The sequence below is a fragment of the Athene noctua genome, chromosome 10 (genome assembly GCF_965140245.1).
Source record: "Athene noctua chromosome 10, bAthNoc1.hap1.1, whole genome shotgun sequence".
NCBI lineage: Eukaryota > Metazoa > Chordata > Aves > Strigiformes > Strigidae > Athene > Athene noctua.
Window position 1 is genome coordinate 2,967,018 of NC_134046.1, and position 22,149 is coordinate 2,989,166.

At 46.6% G+C, this 22,149-nt stretch overlaps 1 protein-coding gene across 7 annotated transcripts in view; it reads right to left on the reverse strand.

Moving 5' to 3' along the window:
• Positions 1–22,149, reverse strand: part of GRIP2 (glutamate receptor interacting protein 2) — a 289,298-nt gene that overhangs the window by 87,865 nt on the left and 179,284 nt on the right. The window contains exon 1 of one of the 7 annotated variants that reach the window (XM_074913850.1): positions 7,809–7,889. The exons of the other annotated variants lie outside the window; for them this stretch is intronic. The gene's annotated coding sequence lies outside the window, so the exon portion shown is untranslated. Of the gene's footprint in view, positions 1–7,808; positions 7,890–22,149 lie in introns of those variants that run through there. 7 annotated transcript variants of the gene reach the window in all.

Sequence of the window (22,149 nt, forward strand, 5' to 3'; positions counted from 1 at the left end):
GAAAGTGGTTGCTGTAATAAACCAGTGTCTGCTGCCTTTGCTGTTAAAATGAAGAAAAAAAGAAAAAAAAAGTAGGCTGACTTGTGTTGGAGATACGGAGCGTGCAGGTGATGCTGCAGTCCTGGCCGCGGGGTATGTGGCAGGGGAGGTGGCAAGGGTGGGCACGGGGCTCACATCTACCCGCAGCACCGCGTCGGTCACGCTGCGAGACGCCAGGTTTGTTTGAACCAGGTAGCCCATGGCTGGCATCCCAAAGGCAGTGCTCTCCACAGTCGCTCTGTTCCCTCAGGAGCTGGTATCATGTGTAACAGGGAGATTATACCCCCAAATGTGAAGAGAGAGCAAGACGAGCACTGCCCAAGGCACAAAAGCCATCAACATTTTTATATGAGGGTCCAGTCATGTTTGAAACTCCTACTAGATTTGGCTGAAAGTAGAAGGAAACTGGTGGAGAGGCAGCAAGGTTAAGTCTTGTTTCCTTAGGAAAAATCTCAGGGTAAATCAAAAGGGCCTGAACACATCTGTATGCTCCAGCAGGAAGTTTTGCAGACCTGGCGACCCTAACTCTGTGTGGCCCATGTGGAGGAGGAGGAGGAGAGATGGGTTTCAGCCTAACGCCAGACTTCTTGCTTGGATTGAAATGCAGCAACATCTCTATTTTGGTTCAAACTCAGCTGTTTCATGCGCACACAACTTATACAAAAGCCATAAAATTACCAAGTAAGAAAAACCTACTTACAAAAGAGATATTTTGGTCCATAATTTGTTTTTAAGAAGTTGTTCAGTCTAACAATAGACTTAATTAGTAATTTAGATGAAATTTATAATTAGAAATCTTTTCACACAGCTATTAATGCTTTTGCTGTAGAGAAATCTCATCTTAAAGGAATAAAACATCTCCAGTTGCACCACAAATACAAGAAGCTGCTAATTTGAGAATAGCCCATTGCTTTGGATGCCATGAAATGGGCATCTCCAGTAGGATGTTTGAAAGAAAAGCTAAACCCAATTGTTTATACCACCATAAAATTCTTCCCAGAACATCTGCTGCATTAAGAAAGGGTATGAGAGGGCAGGTCTACTACACAGTGAAGCTGCTCATTTTTGTGGGTGAGAATTGGATGGAGTTGCCCCATTCCTCCGCTGCCAGTGGAGAAAGAAGAAGCATTTTGGCATTTCAAGCCCAGAATTTGTTCATGGCATCGTTGAGCTACCTGGCAAGTGACCAGGGCACCAGGAGCCTGGAAGAGGATAGAGATGTTTACTCTATGGTTTCTGGCCAAAACCCATGAACACAACACTTTCTTCATGTTTCAGGTGGCATTATATTACAGTTGAAGCGAACAGCTTGAGTTTCCAGCGGGGAGGGAAACGGGTACACCACACTCCCCAACAAAATTAGGCAGCCCAGAAAAATATGTTACAACATCAAAATATATAGGTGTCATAAAAGAGTATGAGGCACCAACCTAAACTATGGCTTGACAAACTCAAGGAACAGTTATGTAAAGCTTTGATTTTTCATGAACAGTCTGTACATCCTCCTGTACCTCTTGACATTAACGTCATGCTCGTGTGCTCAGAATTTGCAGCTATCCAAAAATGCTCTGGCAATGTCAACTACATATAAGCCTCACCTCAGAACGTGTGGTTTTTACCCACACACTGTGCCCATTGGAGAAAGAGGTTAAGGGGGGGGGGGGGAGTATGTTAAAAAAGTCTTTCCACATGAAAAGGAGAAAAAAAAAATCTCAGCTCTGCTTTCTTGGCATGTACTGATCTCCTCTTACCATCCTAGGAGTGAAGAGGGTGTAGGGAACATTTTCTTGGGCCCCCCCTTTAGTACAAAACGCTGAGCCAAAAGACAGCATGGGCTGAGGACAGTCCATGGCTAGAACAGATTCCTGGTGCTCCCTACTGGAAAGGTCCATCCACACAGGCTCTTGGCTCTCATCCACACCACTCAAGAGGTGATACCGGTCAACAGGCCTCCAGTCTAGAGAAGAGGGTATTTACTCTTCTCAGGAACAGGCTGACCTTTGAGCAAAATTCATTCGTTGTAAGTAAGGAGTAGCTACCCTTACATGCACACACATGTACTAGCTCTTGGTTTATCATTTCTTGTACCTGACACATACTGTCCTGCTCTTGAACTTGATGTATCTTTCCCCAGAGCTAACTTAGAAGTCCTCCCAGAACACTGGTGGAAGCCCCAGACCTTACATGGCCTAAATTGGTTGGGATGACATTTACAGAATACACTTTCATGCAAACAAGACAGGGAAGACAGCAGAAGGAAGATCACAGGCTATTCAGAATACCAGTGATTTACTCCACTGCTTGATGAGTATTTGCTCCTTTGATTTAAACCATTACTTACTTAAACCCATCCAAAAGCATACTCGTCAGAAGTCAGAGAACTGCAGAACACTCCAGCAAGATCCTGAAATGGACCATTTAGCATTGAACATGCTCCGAGCCTAGGAGAACCTGCAGAGGATCTTACATCACTCTGCATTAGGAAGTCTCAGGAGACTCTCTGAAGACAGCTGAATGAACGTAATGAACAGTCAGCCACAGGAAAACGATGAGGAAAAACACCCAACCACACACACTTACAGTGCACAGAGAAACACCAAAGTTCTAACCGCATATAAAAACCATATTAATAGCAACAGAAATTGCTTTGGGTTAGGAAAAGTTCAGAAGAGATTGACGCAGATGCTTTCTATTTCTTTTAAATTCAGATCTTAAATTAAAATTTTACGTTGCCATCTCCTTCTCCCCATCCTACTTCTTCCATTTAAAAATACATGCCTGCACATCAGGGGTCTGCCTGGGCTGGAGACCCCCCCTTTCTGCTCATCCACCCTGTCAAGGCTTGTTTCTAGCACAGCAGATCCAGTGCTTCCAGATGTCTTACTGGGAAAGCCAGTTTTTACTGGGAACTCCAACCCATCTCTGCACAAAATCAAGAGGTTTGGAGAACCTACACCACTCCTTGATTGATTTTTGGTTGCAGCAGACAGAGAGGAGGAGGAGGAGGGACAAGAGAAAGATCCATCACTGTCTTGGTGGATGAGACTTTACAGCTGATTACCCAGCTATCCACTAGCTGCACATTTGCTCCATTTCATCTGCTCCAATTTTACACAGTTGTGCTTATTTAGAAAGCCCAGACAACTGCACGCCAGCCTGAGGCCTGCAGCAGGGCTTGTCTTTGGTCTAAGCAGATGCCCTGTTTTTCACACACAGCCCCAAAACACAACATGCTATTTTACTGATACGTTTTTACAGGAAAGGGAGAATGGACTTTAAAAAAAAAAAATCTTTAAAGAAAAGGGCATTTAAACAGTTTAATAATGGAACCAGAGGAAGAAGTCCTTGATTACTCTTTCCTTTAAGTGCAAATTCCAGCAGCCAATACTAAACATTAATTTATTACAGGTAATGAACACTGAAAGATAAATTGACCCATCCAGTAGGCAATTAGAGCCCTTGCTGCATGCACACACGCAGAGCACCGAGACAGAGCGCGCTGCTAGAGGAACTTGTGAGACCCCCATCCATTCCCTCCACCACCAGAGCACAATAAAACAGTTGCTGTGCGTTTTTCTGCTTAACCATTTCAGAAAGAGACGTCCACATCTGTCATCGCCTGACAGCACTGTGGGGGAAGATGCCGGTGGGGAACGCAGGATGCCCCCCGGAGCTGTGATTAATGGGAAGAAGGAAGCACTGCAGTGACCCTTTCTCCATGTGACACCGGTGCTTCAGCGTTCCCCAATTACACATTTTGCCTGTCCACCAGCATCCCTAACTGGGCTGAAATGCACACCAAAGCAATGGACTTTTAGTGCAGGAAAGAAATACAGCTCAAAACTGTGGTTACTGAAAGTTCCAGTTTTTAAAAACTGAAAAACTTTCGGCCTGTTCCTAATGACCAACATCCCCTGGCCTGACCAACGTCCCCTGGCCAACCTCAGCAGATCTCCCTCCCTCCTAATGCAGGGGACATTTCTTTCCCTGTTCCATGCAGATGTAAGCCCAGGCACTTGAATTTTCACTTGCTAAATTTACAAACAATTCAAAGAATCTGTCTCTGGGAAGCACTGGTCCTTTCTCTCCAAATCAGTCTAGTGTCCTCAATTGGATCCCTGGTAAGAAATTATAACCTGCAATGGCTCAACACTTCCCTTTTGCAAGCAACTAAAAGCTAAGTGAGTTAACTAGAAGATTTTTTTAGCTAAATGGAAGGAAGAAAACATCTCGTCTCAACCTCATATGGAAAGTGGTCACCACACTCCAGTGAAATGAACAATGAACTACATTTAACTCCCTTAAAAAACTCCACTGGCTGGTCTCAGCCAGATGACAGAGCACAGCTGTCCTCGGAGCTTTAACGGTCTCTATGTTCACCTTGTAAATACATGTTCACTGATGCTTTACATTTGGTTTCTCCATGTGTGTTCCTGGCAAAAACTCTTTTGTGGAACAAGAGGAATAAATGCATGAGAACGTGCCCTTAAGTAAAACTCAAGGGTCAAGTCACTGGGCTAACAAAAGAGGTGGGATGTACAAGCATCTTTACTAACAGCAGCAAATTTAAGGGACTGGACCAAATGAGAATGGCTGTAACGGAAGAGGAATAACCACACAGATATGGGAATTAAAAAATTCTACCCCAAAACCCAAATGAGAAGAGTGTGCTGCCATTTTCAGTAGTCACAGGGGTTTCGTTTAACAATTTGAGGTACAACATCCTTTCAGATCCACAAAAACATTCATCACCGTGGTGCTGATGGTGACTTCATGCACGCCTCTCAACCTTCTCCTGGCCTCCCTTCCCTCATGCTCTGTCTTGCCACTGGGGCTTTTCTGAGTGAACTGTAGGGTCAGGTTTGTGCTTTCTGCAACCATCTGCCAGAGGACATCATGCTGCTGGGTAAAACAGGTATTTCAAATCTCATGTCAAGAGCTATAAATAGCAGGCACCTCACCAGATCATGCCTGTGAGCCATGCCCCCATCAAGGCACGTCTCACATTGCTTCAAAGCATTTTCCAGCAATTCTGGGTTTAACCTCACTGATTAACCTGCCTCGTCCAGGCAGCTCCTCCTTACTGCACCCTTTTAGCTAATACCTCAGTCAGTGATCCGAAGCTGTGAAAACAGGACCAAAACCCTGGTAAAAGGACTTGTAATGCTCAGTCAGCGTGGGAGGAAGAAAGTGCTCTGAACTCTGGGGAGCAATTGCATTTATGGATCTTTCAGTTGTACTTCAAGTTATGCAAAGAGCAGCCCCAGCTCCGTTGCCCTAGCTGAGGCCATAAAGAGGTGATCCTCAGGGCAGCATGGAGCACGCCTTTTCCCCTTAATACTCTATATATGTTATGCCATTAATTAAAAAAAAATTTAATTAATGGCATAACATAAACTGAACTTTAGGAGAAACCCCACAATTTACCCCAAACTGTGGATTTCTGGATCTGGGTAATCAGAGGAGGACACTACAGGGTTGGAGACTCCAGTGCCGACAGAGAAACCATGGAAGACAAATAGGCTGCAGCAAAGTACAAGATCCTCAAGATCCTTTATTCCCCAACCAGCTCTAATGATACAAAAGAGCTCGTTTAGGGACCTTGTTAGCAGAGGTCATCCCAACAGAAGTGAATCTCAGCTTTTCAATGTTTTTTTAAGCCAAATGGAGATGAGCTTGAGAAGACGCAGCACTAAGCAATGCAGCAGGAGGTTTATGATCCATCGGCAACCACCAGCCATGCCAGGGCAAGGTGGGAGTTTATAACCTGGTCCAAAAGGAGCAGAGTTCTGGAAGCTGCCTGTACAGCATCTGAAGGCAGGTTCACCACTTTCAGCTAGACAGAGCATGTTTCTCCCATTTATCTCTACTTCTGTGGCTGTATTGTACAGAACCAGCACTTTTTCAGGGCAAAACATACCCCCCCCTCCCAATCTGGGGATGCCCCTAATTGGCTTTACTTTTCTTTCCGCCTTCAAATCTTTCACAGCAATGTATCTAGGATATAGTAAACAGCCTTGAGACACAAGTAAAATCCTCTTGAGTGGGCACTGAACCAGCTCAACAAAGAACTACGTGTGAATGGAGGAACCATGAAGAAATAAAGACCAAGAGCAGCACCATGTACCTGGAGGAAACCAAAACGCCTAACAGCTCCCACCTTCTCAGCTTTTAGTGATCAATGTGCCAGCATGATAGCAAGTTGTTTACAGCTAAAAAACTAGAGGGAAAGTAAGTGTCCAAGTTCTTCAGTGACGGGACTGGTTCCCAGTTTTATGGTCATTAAACCACTCCAATTTAGAGTGAGTATGTAGCAGCTGCACTTGGCACCTCAATATTAGCACCAGTGCTGCCCTGGCAGAGCCTGTTCATGATCTCTCCTCTTCAGCAGAAATGCTGTTTCTTCTTTAGATTATATTAATGTCATCAAGAATTAAAATAGTGATGAGTCTGTATTAACAGCCCATCAGTATCCACCCACCTTTCAGTATCCACCCTCCTTCCTCACTATGGGTAGGCACTTTGAATGACAAAAGCTCCATTGCACAGACCACATTAATCAAAAAGAGAAGAGAGGAAACATATCCTGCTGTGGATCTTTGGATATGGGGAGAAAATGGGGAACTGGCACTTCAGCCCTCCAAAACCAGGACAGCAGCCCCACAGCCCCAGCGACAGCACGGAGCTGCCCCACGGGAGCAAAGGTGCGCACGCGTTGATGGGGACGCAAAGCACGTCAGCATCCCTGAACCCCTTACTACATAACTTGCCATAAGAACTCAGATCTTTGCAAGAGTAGGGACTGAAGACTTGTTCCTCTTGCTCCAAAAGGACCCAGCTCTTGAGCCCGAAGAAACGATCCTTCCAGTAGCAGGATGTGGGCCATGCCACATCACACCCCAAAAGAGAGAGAAAGGCAACGCTAGAGCTTACTGCATCCTGAAGGACAAGTCTTAACATTTAGTCAGCATCCAACTCCACTCCTCTCTGTGGGAAGAAAAACCTCTGCATCTTCCCCTTAAAAGATCTACCTCGGCACTGGTCTTTTCAGAGGCAATGCTGCCAACACAGATGGAAAAATAAGCAAGTGGGTCATCAGTCTTAGCAGTTGTCACACAGTTTCTTTTCAATGAGTAGCAGCATAACAATGCATTAACAATAAATGAAATGCCATGTTAACACTAATTTGCATAGTACAGAGCCACAGTGCTTTGCTTCCTCTATTCTCCTTCCAAACTCTCCTGACCTGCATATGAATCGAGATGAAATTTAATTGCTGGGGCATTCAGCAGAATCACTGAATTCCTGCTTAATGAGGCTTCATTTGTACTCTGTTGCATCAGACACCTTCTCTCCAAGGTGCTGTATTAACTACTTCAGATGTAAAATATTTTCCAAGGCATATTTTCATATGCGTTTCAATAAAGAAATAGCAGGAAAAGCGCTGACTGCAAAAAGATGATGTTAGTATCAGTAGCGTGGTAATGCCAGTGAGAACCCAAGAGCACTAAGCCGTATTCCTTAAACAAAAGAAGCTTTAATGGCTTTTACATCCACTCTTACACACTACCATGCAGTACCTGTTCTGTGCAACTCTTCTAGAAGAGACAAGGCAAAGCTGGATGGGACCTGGCCAAGGCCTGCATGGGAGACAGCCAAGAACTAGGAGCAATACCAATAATTCTGGTGACTCAGAGAAAGCACAGCCCACGTTGCACCCAGGAGTCAGCTCTCGGTGGTTTTGCATTCCGATAACTCATTGAGCTTACCTCATTCGGAAGTCCTTGGCCATGGCCAGAGGGCTCATTTCCACGTCAGGTCCCTCAGCCTGGTCCACAGCCCAGCAGTTCCCTGACAGAGCAGCCTTTCTTCTCTTTTTTTGTTTAGATGTAGCACAGCTACTAACAGCAGCACAGCTACTAACAGCAGCACAGCAGGGCTGTGTTTCAGTCACACAGAATCAGAGAATCATTCAGGTTAGAAAAGACCCTCGGGATGAACAAGTCCAAGCCTCAGCCTGACTCTACAAAGTTCTTCCCTACACCACATCCCCCAACATCCCATCTAAACGGCCCTTAAACACACCCAGGGATGGGGACTCCACCCCTGCCCTGGGCAGCCTATTCCACTGTCTGACCACTCTTTCTGTGAAAAATGTTTTCCTAATGTCCAGTCTGACCCTCCCCTGTTACAGTTTAAGGCCATTCCCTCTTGTTCTGTCACTAATTCCCTGTGAGAAGAGACCAGCACCAACATGTAGTGACCCAAGCCCCAAGTCCCCTAAAACACAGCTGATGACATCAACTCACGGTCATAGGGTCGTAGGGGCTGCACGGTGCAGACAGGGACACGCAGCTGAGGGGGCACCCCTCAGCGGTTAGTGCTGGATGAGGCCACGAGCTGGCCGTCAGCTTCAGCCCCAGGCTCTTGCCCACGCTGGGTCTGCGGCACAGCCCACGCTGAGCCACGCCAGGGAGCAGGTCACAGTAAACAAAAAGAAATGACCCAAAAGGCACTGCCAACCCCACAGCGGTTGGTGGCAGCTTTCCAACGCGGGGTGAAACCAGGTCAGACTCCCTTGCTGCTGCAGGAAGGCTCCTGGCTCCACACAGATGCCCCCAGGAGCCATGTGGCTTTCAGCAGCGCTCAAACATGCAGACGCCTTTGGACAGAGTCAATCGGTTGCGTGTTTTGGGGCGAGGCGCTTCCATCTGCCCGTTTGGCTTCAGCTCTGGCTTGTGAAGTTTTACCTCCCAAGCTGGGACAAAGCAAAGCCACACACAGCTCCAGGTAACCCCCAAGTGGTGGGACCAGTGATATATAAAGCAGTATTTTGGCTGTAGAGCGTGTGGAGCTCCCTGAGGGACTGCAAATTGCTTGTTATTGCAGGCTTGCAAGATGGGATCAACCTCCCTCCTCCCATCCAGGCTCCCTGGGAACAGTTATAGCATGCTCTTAGTGGTATGTAAAGGTTTATCCTTTTACTCCTGAGTTACAGTAACCTACAGAAGTACTGCTTACAGCTCATCCCCAGCGCGGGCCCAGACAACTGCAGTGGATCAGTGCTAGCTGCAACAGGCCAGAAGACAGACCACAAAGTCAGTTTGCCATTTGCATTATAAGGGGAAAGAGTGGGGAATGGGGTATAGCGCAAGGCAGTCCTAATTATCCCAGGGTAGCTAATTATAAAGGATGTAAATTGACAGAAATAAAACCACATGGTCAATAATAGTATTTTTTAAAAGCTGGAAATTTTAGCCCATTATCTTTCCAGCTGAAAAGCTTTAATTGAAAATGGCTAATCTTCCAGTGGGTTCAGGAAGGGTTTACAAGCTAATTGCTCTCTTTTCTTTAGGATTAACAGTGTGTTCTGTGAATAGGGGTGGAGGGCAGCAGATGTGCAGCCTTTACTCTCTTTAATTCAAATGCCCCCACTGCCACAGATGCTCCCAACGCTGTGCTGTGGCATAATGGAATCACTTTCTCGCACATAAAGTGGTTGTTCTGAAATGAAATTACAGCTATCTATTAGGAAGGGAACAATAAATTTCTTCCACCACACATCCCCATCACGAAAGACACAGCATTGGCCTATAAAAATCCCTGATAGAAGTAAATCTTCCAGGAGAGAGAGCAGCTAACAGATGAATTTACCATTCTCCTTTCGTAACTGGTAGCCAGTGTCATTTGGACGTGGGCAGAAAAATCATTATCCTGCAGAAGTCAGTGTGTGATCCCACAAACTTCAGGGTGGCTGGGCCTGGCTGCTAAGCTCTAGGCTGGGAGAAGACTTAAAGAAGCTGGTGGGAAGAACTACAAGCAGAGATAAATTGCTTTTGTTTTGCTAACCACAATGACAACTACAAGCTATCGCTATCACAGGCTGGAAGTAAAGTTAGCTGGTAATCTTGACTACCTGGAGTTGATGGGATTGGCATTACATGAGAAAAAGGTGTTGGCTTGATCATGGGATCTCTCTGGGAGAGATGCACTTAGGGAGGGAGAGGAGTATCCCTAACAGCAAAGGAGAGGAGGGGTAGAAAAAGTGAGAAGACAGACATCTGAAAATTAACACAATCAGGTCGTGGCCATTCAGCTCTAGGCCAAAGAGGACTGAGTCCTCCTTCCCATGAAATCTGCACCCCCGCTGCTCAGGAAACCAGGCACCTACCAGTCCACAAGGGGTAACACACCCGTTACCAAAGCATTCTTTCATATTCCTGTTATCAGACTGGGGAAGGCCACACCATTGGGCGCAGCAGTGTGCCAGCCCACCCCACCCAGACTGTATCTGAGAAAAGCAACACAGCACCTGGGCCCAAAAGTTACGGGAAGAAGGATGAAGTGTTTAGTGTTTCAATCAGTAGGAAAGCACAGTTAATGTTTTATGTCACAAAGTCTCAGCAGCACTGTTCAGAACAAGAGTAGCACCTTTCAGGAAGGTGCTAGGGAAGGGATCCATCCCCTCCTGTGTGAGGTGTCTAACAGGAGAGCATCACCTGGGCTTCCGCTGGGACAGCCAAGGAGAAAGAGAACTTTTCCTAGAAAACAGTTCATCTCAAGTGCCTCGGATTAAGTTCCTAACTTTAGCAATCTGTAAAATAGAAGATTCATCTCTTTTGACAGAACAGCAAACACAGCTCATTAACTGCTTCCCCTATTCCTCCTCCCCCTAAAATCTAGAATTTCCTGCTGAATCACTATGGAAGAGAACATACCTAAAACCCAGCAAGAAAGCAGCACAAACACCACCCCAACAAGAGTGTCTCAGTCAAACCTGTGGCAGCAGGAGACACGAGAGTCCAGGGAACGGGTAGCAGACACAAAAAAGTCAAAAGTTCAACTAGTTTTAAAAAACTGAATTTATGTAAAGTTCAGCTGAATACTGCCCTTTCAAACCCTTGCCTGGAATAGTCACTAAGCCGCTATCCTAAATCAAGCCTTTCACTAGCTAGAGAAATGGAATATTTAGTGTTCAAATGAAGATGAATTGTTGCCAGTCAAAGCATCATATTGCATTCAGCAGTGATCTCTATCATGCAGAGTATTTCCTCAAATAAGGGAGCAAACCGTCAGAGCAAGCAGATGACAGACACACATATCACGGGCATATGACAGTATTAAAATCTAGATGGATACTGAGATATCAACGGCACAGGTTAGGAGGGGATATTTTCAAAACTCTATTAACCCAGTGACCCAGTTTATGAGAAAGACGCCTTCTCATTTGTATCTTTTAATTACACATGAGAAGAGGCAGCAAGTGTGCAGTCTCTGCTACCTCAGCAGCCATTTGGATGCTGAAACACAATAGTTACATGTGCCATAAGGCAATAAAAGTTAGAGATTTATTCATTTTTGCCATGAAGTTTAGAGTAACATCTAGACCAGAGCTGTTCCCTCAACCTCTTATTTCCCTGTGCTTTCCTGGACATTTTTTCTGCTACTCAAAGGCACAGGAACTGTTTCAGAAGTTCACTCTCCAGCACCACACCTCCTACTCCAAGAGTATATTTCTGTGCAAGGGCCACTGGGAACAATATTGAAAGGCTGATGGCTACAAACCTTATTACTCCACAAAGATGCACACACAGAATCCAGGCCAGAATCAACACTGGATGAATTATTGACAAGAAAGTCAAGTTTTGGAGTTGTACACTTGGCAAAAATATTCTTTGACTGCCCCCTTTTTTTTTAAGCAAAAAACATGAAAGGAGCACAGAAAGAATTTTTTTTCTCAAAGGTATAAGAGCTATGAAAATCTAGTTTTCCTATATCGCACCTTCATATTAGCTGACATCCCTAACACACAGTAATAACCAGACTTACCGCAGAACAGGAACTAGCATTAGAGGTTTAAACGAGCTCCCTAGAAAGTTTTTCATAATGGAATTAGTCTGTCCAATTACTTACAGAACGGTAATTTAAGAATATTTATTCTCTAAAATACATTGTACTATAAAACACTTTCACTCAACTATTAATTTGTTGCTAAGAAGCAGCGCAAGGCTTAACAGGACGTAGAGATTTGAGTGAAAGTTATACAGCTGAGAAGCGATGCGTGTATGCTGGGCAGGGGGAGATCAGACAGCGCAGTGAAGCCTAGAGGTGGTCTGACCCAACAAGCACTGCGTGACGGACAAATCGCAAAGGGGGCATCAAAGCTGCCTCGCAAGATTCCAGGTGCACCCCTGAAGAGCACTGCATGCTAGGCAGGTGGTCCCCAGACGTAACTGACTAACAATTACCTACATTTTCTGTGATTTTCCAAGGTAATTAAGAACTGGATTCCTTTAGAAAGCCTGTCGGGGTGGTTTTTTAGGCAGTAGTTGCACCATTGCCAAGGATGTTTGTGATCTGAATTGCAGCCTCGTTAAATACGCTATTAAACATACAAAGCATCATGTAGCCTTAGTTATCCCCAGAATGACTCATTCCTGGTGTAAAGGGATGTAGCCAGAGGAGAGGGTGCTGGAGGAGGAGCGTGTAAATGCTCTTCACAAGTCATTCCTGTAGCTGCCACATCAGTCCTCTCCCAAATTCACTCTCTCCTCGCCCATCTTCTCTGGTGAAAGCCCCCATCCAGCTTCCTCTAGAAGTGCTGTCACAAAGCAGCCCCATGGACAAACACAAAAATACTCCACTCACTTGGGAGGCATCCAACAGCATAAGTGCTTACAGGGACCACACAGGGTGAAGGGCTGGGAATGCAGGTGCCCATGGCCGTGCCCGCATCCCGCTGTGGGAAGGGAGGTGAGGTGGGCACCTCCATGCCAGCAGCCCCCCACATCTGCTCATCCTGCCCAGGGCTGGACGACTTGGCCTCCTGGCTGGGATTCACCTCTCTGAGTGCAATCGGAGTGCACCAGCCTTCCTTGCTCCAAGAAGGAGGATTTTGGCAGGACTTGATGGTTAATTATAATTCCACATGAAACAGGCCAGGCTGAAGGATTTCTGCATAATTAGGACTATAATACTGTATTTAAGAGCTTTCTAAATACCCACAGTTAACAGAGGGCAGCATGCTCAGTGGAAGTCATCTCTCATCACAAGGGACTAAAGCTCTCCCTAAGTGGATGTAGATACTCATTTTCTTTAATACCTCAGCAGGCCAAAAGCAGCAGCAGAAGTCCTTCCCAAAATAGGCCAAATTCACAGCAAATCTCCTCAACCAGATGCCCCAGCTCAGAGGGATCCAATGCTCACAGGACAGCAAAGCAGCTGTGCAGGTACCCAGGTTTGGGGAAGTTTGTATAGCAATGGGATGCAAAGAGAATTTAGGTATTTACATGGCACAGCTGATTTATGCCCAGCATGGCTATGTTTACATCACTGATGCCAAGGGAAAAGCATGAAAAAATAATGTACAATTCCCTATGGGAGGAGTTTTGCTGCTCTTCACTTCATCCCCACAACAGTTTTTTTAAGTCTCAGCTTTTGGGTTGATAGGACACTCTCCTGTGATCTCTGCCAAGGAAAGGGGTGGATGATTTCTTCATACTCCAGCTCTCAAAAGTCCATACAATTCCAAATTTCCAAGCTTTCAGAAAGACCTAGTCCAGACAGTACTGCAAGATACACTCTTCTCCAAGCAGTTGGTGAAAGTATAGTGGTTACAGGGTTTCTTATTGAAGTGGAGAAGAACGGGACAACTATAAATGCAGTTTTTCTAAATACATTTCCAGATTTTCTGCAAGGCAGCAGCATCAACAGCTCTTCCTCCACAGGGCACCGTGCTGCCAGGGGAGCTGCAGGGGGGACAGACATTTCCACCGAGACCAGCACCATCCCAAGCAGCAGCTGTAAGCCAAGAGGTCCCAGATTTAAGGCTGGTGGGGATGTTCCCGAGTGTTTTCTTGCCAGCAAGCAGACACCTCCCTGTGTTAAGCTCATCCTCACACCACTGCAAGAAGGACACAATTTCCTTCCCTAGCAGAAAATCCAGGACAGAGGTGCCAGAACTGCCTCCTCAACGTGCCAATCTCAAAATTCAGATTAAAGGTTACTTGTTAACCAAGGAACAAGCGCCAGGCCCCGAGGGAATGGCCTCAAGCTGCCCAGGGCAGGGTCAGGCTGGCTCTGAGGAAGGATTTCTGTGCAGAAGGGGCTGTTGGGCGTTGGAATGGGCTGCCCAGGGCAGGGGGGAGTCCCCGGGATCCCTGGAGGGGTTGAAGAGTCGGGCTGAGCCAGCGCTGAGGGATCTGGGGGAGTTGGGAAGGGTCAGGGTGAGGGTCATGGTTGGGCTGGAGGAGCTGCAAGGGCTTTTCCAACCCAGATGACTCTGTGATTCTGTAAAGGTGAAACCTTTCTGCCACCCCAGTCCCCAGAGCAGATTTATGGGCGTAGAAATAGAGGAACACCTATATTGTGGGATAGAGGAAACTGCAGCTGCAGAGCCCACCCTGCTGTCGGGACAGCTATCGCTTCCTAAGACAATATTGCTTCCCATTTGCTGTCACAGCCTCCCTCCCTACCCATTTGCCTTCCTGCAAAAAGGGGCTTCCTTAAGGGCTAAACTTTCACTTTTGCAAATTACAAGTTTCACGTTCTTCAGTTTTGAAGTGGCAAAAGTTTCCAAGCAAGTGAGAGGCAACTGTTTGGGGTTTTCTCTCACCTGCCTTACGTATGAAAAGCTCCTACAGGACAGTGTCACAAAGTTTTCCTCCCCCTGCAAGTTCCCATCCACTCCCTGGAAACACTTGCTGGAAGGCAGTTGAAGCTTTAAAAAAAAAAAAAAAAAAAAAAAAAATCCAGTGGTGAAAAGTATGGGCAAGTAACAGGAAGCATGGGGATTGAGGAGACAGCAGATTAATAGCCTGGCATTTATGGCAGTTTAATAATAGAGCTGTCACAATAGGAGAGATTTACTAATTGCAGAGTCATTTGCTATGGATTCCCATCAAGCTGCCATTTAAATCGCTGTGCAGTTTTTAAGATGGCTTTCGAAACTGGGGAAGGGGGGAGAAAAGACAACGCCCACAGTACTTACGCAGCTAAATTTAGGAAAGCATTGTGTTTTCTTACAGAAGAACAAGTCAATGAGGACAGCGGGGAAGGAGCCAGCATTACTGTGAGCCCAAAGGAGCCAGGGGCAGGTACATATTTGTGTCTGTGCCCCTCCACGCAGCGAGGGGGGTCCTACGTCTGGGGACAAGGCTCTGACCTCAAACTAAACCCTGGTGAGTTTTGCACGGCTTTAACCAGTGACCTACTAATACCTCCAACATCTCCCCGGGCACCAAGCTATAGCTCCACTGTGTCTTTTTGTAGAATTAGTCAGCACTAGTTTTAGGGGCAAAAAGTCATGTTAAACCACAGATGTGAGAGTCATGATCTCTCGGGGCTGTCAACAGGGAGGATCAAGTTGGTCCTTCTTCTATTGACTTTAAAGTGAGCTGTAAGCTCCTAATTCATTTGTTCTCCTCACACAAAGCTTGCATTATACAGTGCCTCAACTCAGGCACGCACAGCTGTTTTTGTTGGGGAAGCCTGGCAACAGGCTGCAGTGGAGTGCCCTGCATGCCACCTCCACGACTCAGCTCCTCTCCGTCGGGTCCCTGAGGCCACCAGTGCCAGCCCAGGAGGGCTTCACAGAGCTGTGGGTGCTTGGGTCCTCCCACACTCGTGACACCAGCGTTGTAGGAGAATTGAACAGGTTGAGAAATTTTTCCAACAAGATCCTTCAGGGAGAGTTGTTATCTAGTGGAAATACCCCAGTTAAACCTGATGTTCCTCAGCCTTAACTAGAAAGCTTTCCTGCACAGCCTGGAGGGAATTAAAACCGACTCAGGTGCAAGCAAGAGACCTGGTGAATAAGGAAACCACAGGATGAAGAAGAATGATCTCAATATGGCTATTAACTCTGGGTGGAGAGCTTTATATCCTAGAAGAGCACCCTCACCCTTTTAGGAAAGCAAAGGGCCTCTCAGCACCAGCAGGAGTGGTTCTGCATCCAGCAGTCCTTCGCCCCTCCAGGGACTCATTTCCTCCCAGAATAAAAGGGGGACAGCTGTGCTTTGCACCCTAGTACTTGCATTTACAGAGGCACCATGAACCACCACCACGGTGAGAGCCACGGGGGCACGCCGGGCTCTGCTTGGTGCTGCAGGAGAGGCGAGGGAGATGCTTTCTGGGGGCCCAGGGCAGCGATGCCATCCCATCTCAGTCAGCAGCCCAAGGGGGGGCCGTGCCTTCTGCATTGTACGTGCTCCCATTGCTCAGCTGAGAGGCTGGTGAAAAGGCCAGTTTATTCCTCTTTCTGGTTAGGGAAACAAGACCCCCTCAGAAGTTCGGGCAGGGCTTTGCCTTTGCAGATCATCAACAATTAGCGGCCTACACGAGCGCACCGTTGGGGTTTTCGAGGCACTGCAATTCTGCTGTCATTTAATAACCACCAGTGACTCAGAAGCTGCTTTCCTCCCACATGCTGTGGCCCAGCACTCCAGATCTTTTTCATCCCTTTGAGTCCACTGGTACAGCAGATAAAACTGCATGAGCATTGCATCTGCAGCTAATCTGACACACCAAGAGCAGGATTTGATCAGGTATTACATTTGGGCCTGTTCCCAAGACTGTTGTTCAACTGTTTTAAGGCAATATAGGGCTCTTTCTGTATCATCTTTGAGGATAAGACAAGACAGCGCCATCTCCCATCCAGCCCCAGCATCTTACTCTGGCTACAGTTGTTTTTAAGTGGTTTTGGTCTATCAAGAACACATTTAGACAAAGACGAGGAGTGTTACATGGCATTTTCTTCTCAGAGGCACAATCAATCCCCATTTTACACTTAGTAGAGATAAGATGGCTGAAGCATAATTGATTTTATTTTATGGGATGCTCTACCATGAGCATCCTTAAACAGCATTCAGCTATAATGAACATACAGTACAAGATGAGTCTTCACTGAAGCAAATGCCGTTTCCTAGGGACAAGTTAAGATCTAAGCAACTTCAGACGCATTACTCTACATCTTAGATGAGGCTCTTCAGTCATGTTAAGCCAAGCCAAGCGTTCCAGCACATATGTTCCCTATACATTCCCATTAAGACAAGGACAATGTTTACCACCAGCTCCCTTGCTAATTGAGTACCTCCCACTGCATCTACTTCACTTGAGGAAGTCCTTTTCCTTCTGTCTTTTTGTCACCTCATATGTGATACCTCAGGAAACCTCTCTTCAGGCTTTACAATGAAAGTTGGATCGATGGGAGAAGTCATCACCACTTCTTCTTGCCTCTCAACAGTGCCCTGAAGAGCTACCCCAATTCTCAGGGTTTGGAATCCCTCTCATGCTTGGAGTCCATGGCTGGCAGCCCCACCACCAGTCCTTCCTACATCACCAGAAGCACCCATCAGCTCTGGAAGAGAACGTTTGCTTGTTTAGACAAGCTCAACCCATCACCTTTGGCCCCGGTTGGTGCTGCTGGGAGCTGGCTCTGCTCCAGGAGCGACTGAGACACATTTGCATGCCTGCGCTAGCAGAGCCTACCCAAAGCACCACTTCTGTGTTCGACCAGACACCACCTCTTCATGGATTACAAAACCAAGGAGTTAGTCACCCAGCCAGCAAACCGGAGAGCAAACACAACTAGCCAGTGAAATAAACTTTTTTTCCTGTGAAAATACTGGGCTCAGGTATGTCCGGAAGAGGATTAAAGCAGTGTTTGAATTAAATAAGTGAGGGGTGGGGATGTAAATTAGGGAAGTCCTGTTTCAAAGCAACTCTCAAGACTGATAAGGAAAAAATTATGGGAAAAGTATGAAGGCTGATAAGAACGATACAGAAAATGACTGAGTGCAAACACAGACAAAACTTGAGAGATTCTTGCAGCTTGCTTTGGCTTTATTGGTTGGGTTTGGCCCAGATTCCCTCCCCCAACCCCTTTGCCAAGACTGTGCTTCAGTCTTGGTTTCCTCACGTATAGAGCTGGAGAACAAGAAAGACAAGAGAGGAGTCTGCTGGAGAGCAGAGCCCACGACATTCCGACAACACTCTACTGAGTTTAGCCATCACATACTAACACAAGCTCTGTCTGATCAGAAACTGAGTAATTAGAGCAGCCTGGAAGGTTAATGGTATGCGTCACCTCCTATCACCTCATTAGAGGAGGATCTGTCATACGGATGCCAGTATTGCACCCGATCAGAGCAGACTCACGCTGGAGATGCTCGATAGATCAACAGACAGCGGAGCCAGCTACAAACCCTACTGCAGCTGCATAGGAGAGCTACTCTTCAATCCCATTCACAGCAGGGGGAAGGCCATGGGAGATGCCAATGTGCCTTGGGTGGTGCTATAACTCTGTCTTCAGTTTTACAACTCCAATTTTTCTTTCAAGGAAATTTAATTGGATGAGGAGGAGGCCCAAAAATGCCACCCTAATCCCCCCATGCAAGGAGAAATCCCATAGAGTGTCGAGTTGTCCGTTCAAGATAATTTTATTACTAGACTTGACAGCATCAGTGAGACCCAGAAAGCTCTGGTGAAGGCTACACATGTTCTTACCTAAAAGTCACACAGGTCACACTTGCATTGATTTCCACATTTCAGACTGTTCCATACAGTTGTGCAATGGATTTCTATTTTGATGCAAACCAGCCTCAACAACACACATTAAAGATTTCCTCCTGGTAACTCCTCATCCGGAACATCAAGCACAACATAAAGCAAACACCCTCCCCCAACCCAGGAGCACCTCTTCAGTGAGTACTCTACAGTTCAGTTACATTTCAGAAGGGTAACACGACTTCCAGACAGGTCACTATGTTCAAAGGTTCTCCAGTTAAGAAAAAAAAAAAAGAAGGGGGGGGGGGGAGTGAAGGAAAACTTTCAACTCCCACGAAACCTGATGAGTTGTCACTGGTTGTTTCCCAGTAAGCTAGTCCACTTCCTCAAGCTTCAACCGAGAAACCTGTTTCCGTGGCATAGAAACTGAAACAGCCAAGAGGAAAAGCTGTTGACCACAAGAAAATGCTCTTTAGATTGTAACTTGCAGCTGCGGGAAAAGCTGAAGTACAGCAATCCAGCCCTGCCAGTTGTTTCTCTGCCATGTAGCTGCAAAAATGTCCCAAGTTTGAAGAAAAAAAAAAAAAAAAAAAAAAGAGAAAGCCCTTGAGGAAGAGAAGTTCCCAAGCTAAAGAGGGGCACAGGCAGCGTGACACAGTCACTAAGCTCCCAGGAACAAGATGTTTCTGCATCAGTCATCTTTTAAAACCTTGATCTAATTGGACTCGCAGTGTGGGAAACAGGGACAATCTTCCACCCTGACGCTGCCCAGCCTCGGCCCCACTGGCTGGCCGTACCTTTCCCTGTGACAGGTTTCTGTGAGCAAAGTGAAAACCAGTAGAGTGAGCAGCACTATTTCATTTGTTCTGGGGACAGTCTACAGATTCCCTCACCTTGATGTTGATAACAGCAGACAGCCTGTACGGGATCTCTTACCTTCACAGATCCCTCCTGGGAGGCACTCGGGAGCTCGGCAGCCTGAGATGCTGCTCCATGGGACAGATGTCTGTAGGCACGGCTCAGAGAGGCAGCAGTGCCTGAAGGGAGAGAGGACCTGTAGGTTTTCTTCAGCCAGACAACACTGTCCATGCTCGGAGACGTGACATAACCTCGGGCTATTTCAAATTTTCATTTCAAATTATTTCATCTCTCTGAATAAATGGTTTCAGCCTCTAGGCTGTGTTTGCAGCCCAGATACGCAGCACTGGCTTTGTCCCCACTCTAGGATCCAAGTGGCCACAACTCAGGGACGTCAATGTCTCATGTGTGGGCACTCACGGGTAGTAACAGATCTGCTCTTGATGTGCTGAAGTTAGAGCACAAGTCTGCCCCATCCCAGGATACTCTGCAGGGAGCCAGAGCACCTCAGAGGGAGACAAGAAACTCATTTCTCATCCAGGAGGGCTTCCAAAAAGTACCTGCACTGCATTACACTTCAGTCTCCAGGCAGGTTCCTAGAAGCAGTGGCTGAACTAATCCAGGTAGTTGTTTTCCCCTGGAATTGAAAGAGATGATGCAAGACTGTCTCCTCCCATCACTCAATCTAAAATTTATTTATAAGCCTCGGACTCCACATTACCTGAAAGTGCCAAGAGCAACCACCAACAGGTAACTAGGAGGCAGTCCCACCGTGATCATTCCAGCTCCTTCCATGCAACGTCACTAAAGATACTCTCAAAATGTGCCAGTACTAGTAGCCTGCTGAGTATCTGCTAGGAAGATGCATGTGCACACTAGCAATGACACCTCTGCTATTTTAAATGCAAACAGGACCTGTGATCTGCATTTATGCCATTTGTGTGGTTTAGAGCAGACACTGCTCGGGAAGCCAGCTCCTATGCATCATTACCAGCACTGCTTGAACCACTGTTCAGCTGCTAATTAACAATCAATTTATGTTTTCAATTCTAACATCAATATTAATTTGAAGCTTTTATTAATGCCATAGAGAGATGCCCACAAGCATAGCATGGGTACAGCCAGCCTTTCAAAGCAACTAGAGAAGGGTCACAAGAGATATTCTTGTCTTATTTATATATTTCCGCCCAGGTAATATTGGTGCTGAAGGGCACAGTCAGAGGATGGAGTCACGTTTGTGCCGACAGCCCAGCAACTGCCGCAGCTCCGGCTGCCACCAGCGCCAAGGGCAAGGCCAGGTCCCACTGCCCCTCGGGGGGTCCATGAGCTGGAGGAGCTCAGGAGCCATGAACCAACTCTGCCCTCTTGTGATTACAGCCACGTTTCAAACCTCTCCCCCTTCCCTGTGCATCAGAAGGGAAGAGACTTTTCTCCAAAAAGGTGCCTACTTCCAGCAGACATGGTAAGGACCATTTATCTACTGAGCTCTCTCAGAGTTGGAAGCTGCTGCATGACGATAGGATTTAGCAGATTGCTCAGCAGAGCGGGAGGCACACGGGGCAATTCCTGCTCCTCTCTGGAAACAGTCCAGACCTCAGGTTTGTTCCATCTCTTGCAAGAGGGATTTAGCCCCATGTTTGGCAGTGCCCAGCACTTCGCCTTTCCCTTAGGCTGCGGCACTGCAGACACGGGCTGCCTGCAGGGAGCACGCTGGACGTGCAGGCAAGCCTCTAATATCCTGGGCATTCATGCTCAACTCATCTCTAAAAAAGCTGGGAGAAACCTCTCCCCACCACCACTGTCCTCATCCTTCCTCTCTCATCCACCCTCCAAAGCCAAGCTGGCTCCACAACCTACCCCCACATCCTCCCAAGGCAGGGGCTGGCTGGAAAAGCCAGCAAAACCCCACATTTCATCACCTGCAAAATTCCATTTTCCCTTCCTAAAAGGAGCATCGCTGGTTTCAGAGGCTGCTAGGCCGGGTCCTTCATACACAGTGATCTGCCTAAAGCTGCAAGGCAAAGCTGCGCTCCTGGCCTCGCCTGCAATGCGTGGGGCTCCACGAGGGAGCAGCATGTACTTTCAGTTGAGAGCGTTGGACTCCACAGCTCCTTTTAAAATGGCTAACGCAGAGCTGGGGGAGGAGAACAGGGACAGAAAGGAATGCAGTTTAATATTTTTATTCTCACACTCATATACAGAGTCACAACATCACCCTGCAAGAAAGAAGGTGCTGCTGCGATGCACAGTTATTTCTTGCTTTGGTGTCCACATAAAGTGACCTACCAGAGCAAATAACTGTTAAAAAAACCCAACAACCACAAACACTACCCCAAAACCAAACAAAAACTCCCAAGAAACCCAGTTGTTAAGGAGAATCAAGCTTCAGAGCCGATTTCAACCCAGTTGCACCAGGCTCTGCAGGACTCACACATCAGGTATTGAAGCCAGAAGGGCCTGACTTGGCCATCGTAATAATTTGTTGATATTCCAAACAAGTCCAATAGAAGCACTGGATACCACTTATCTTCTTCTTTCCCAGCCTTTCAACAGGAACTGAGATCCTGTTTTGACATTTGCCTTTGCTGTTCCCCTTGTGTAAACTCAGCAAGCCGCAAAATTCATGTGCTAAGCTGAATTAAGCCTCACAAAGAGTAAAGAAAGAAAAAATTTAATATACATCAGCCCCTGAAGTCAGATTTTTTTGAAAACACAGAGCAGCCAACTAGAAGGAGATGAGGAGGGGGT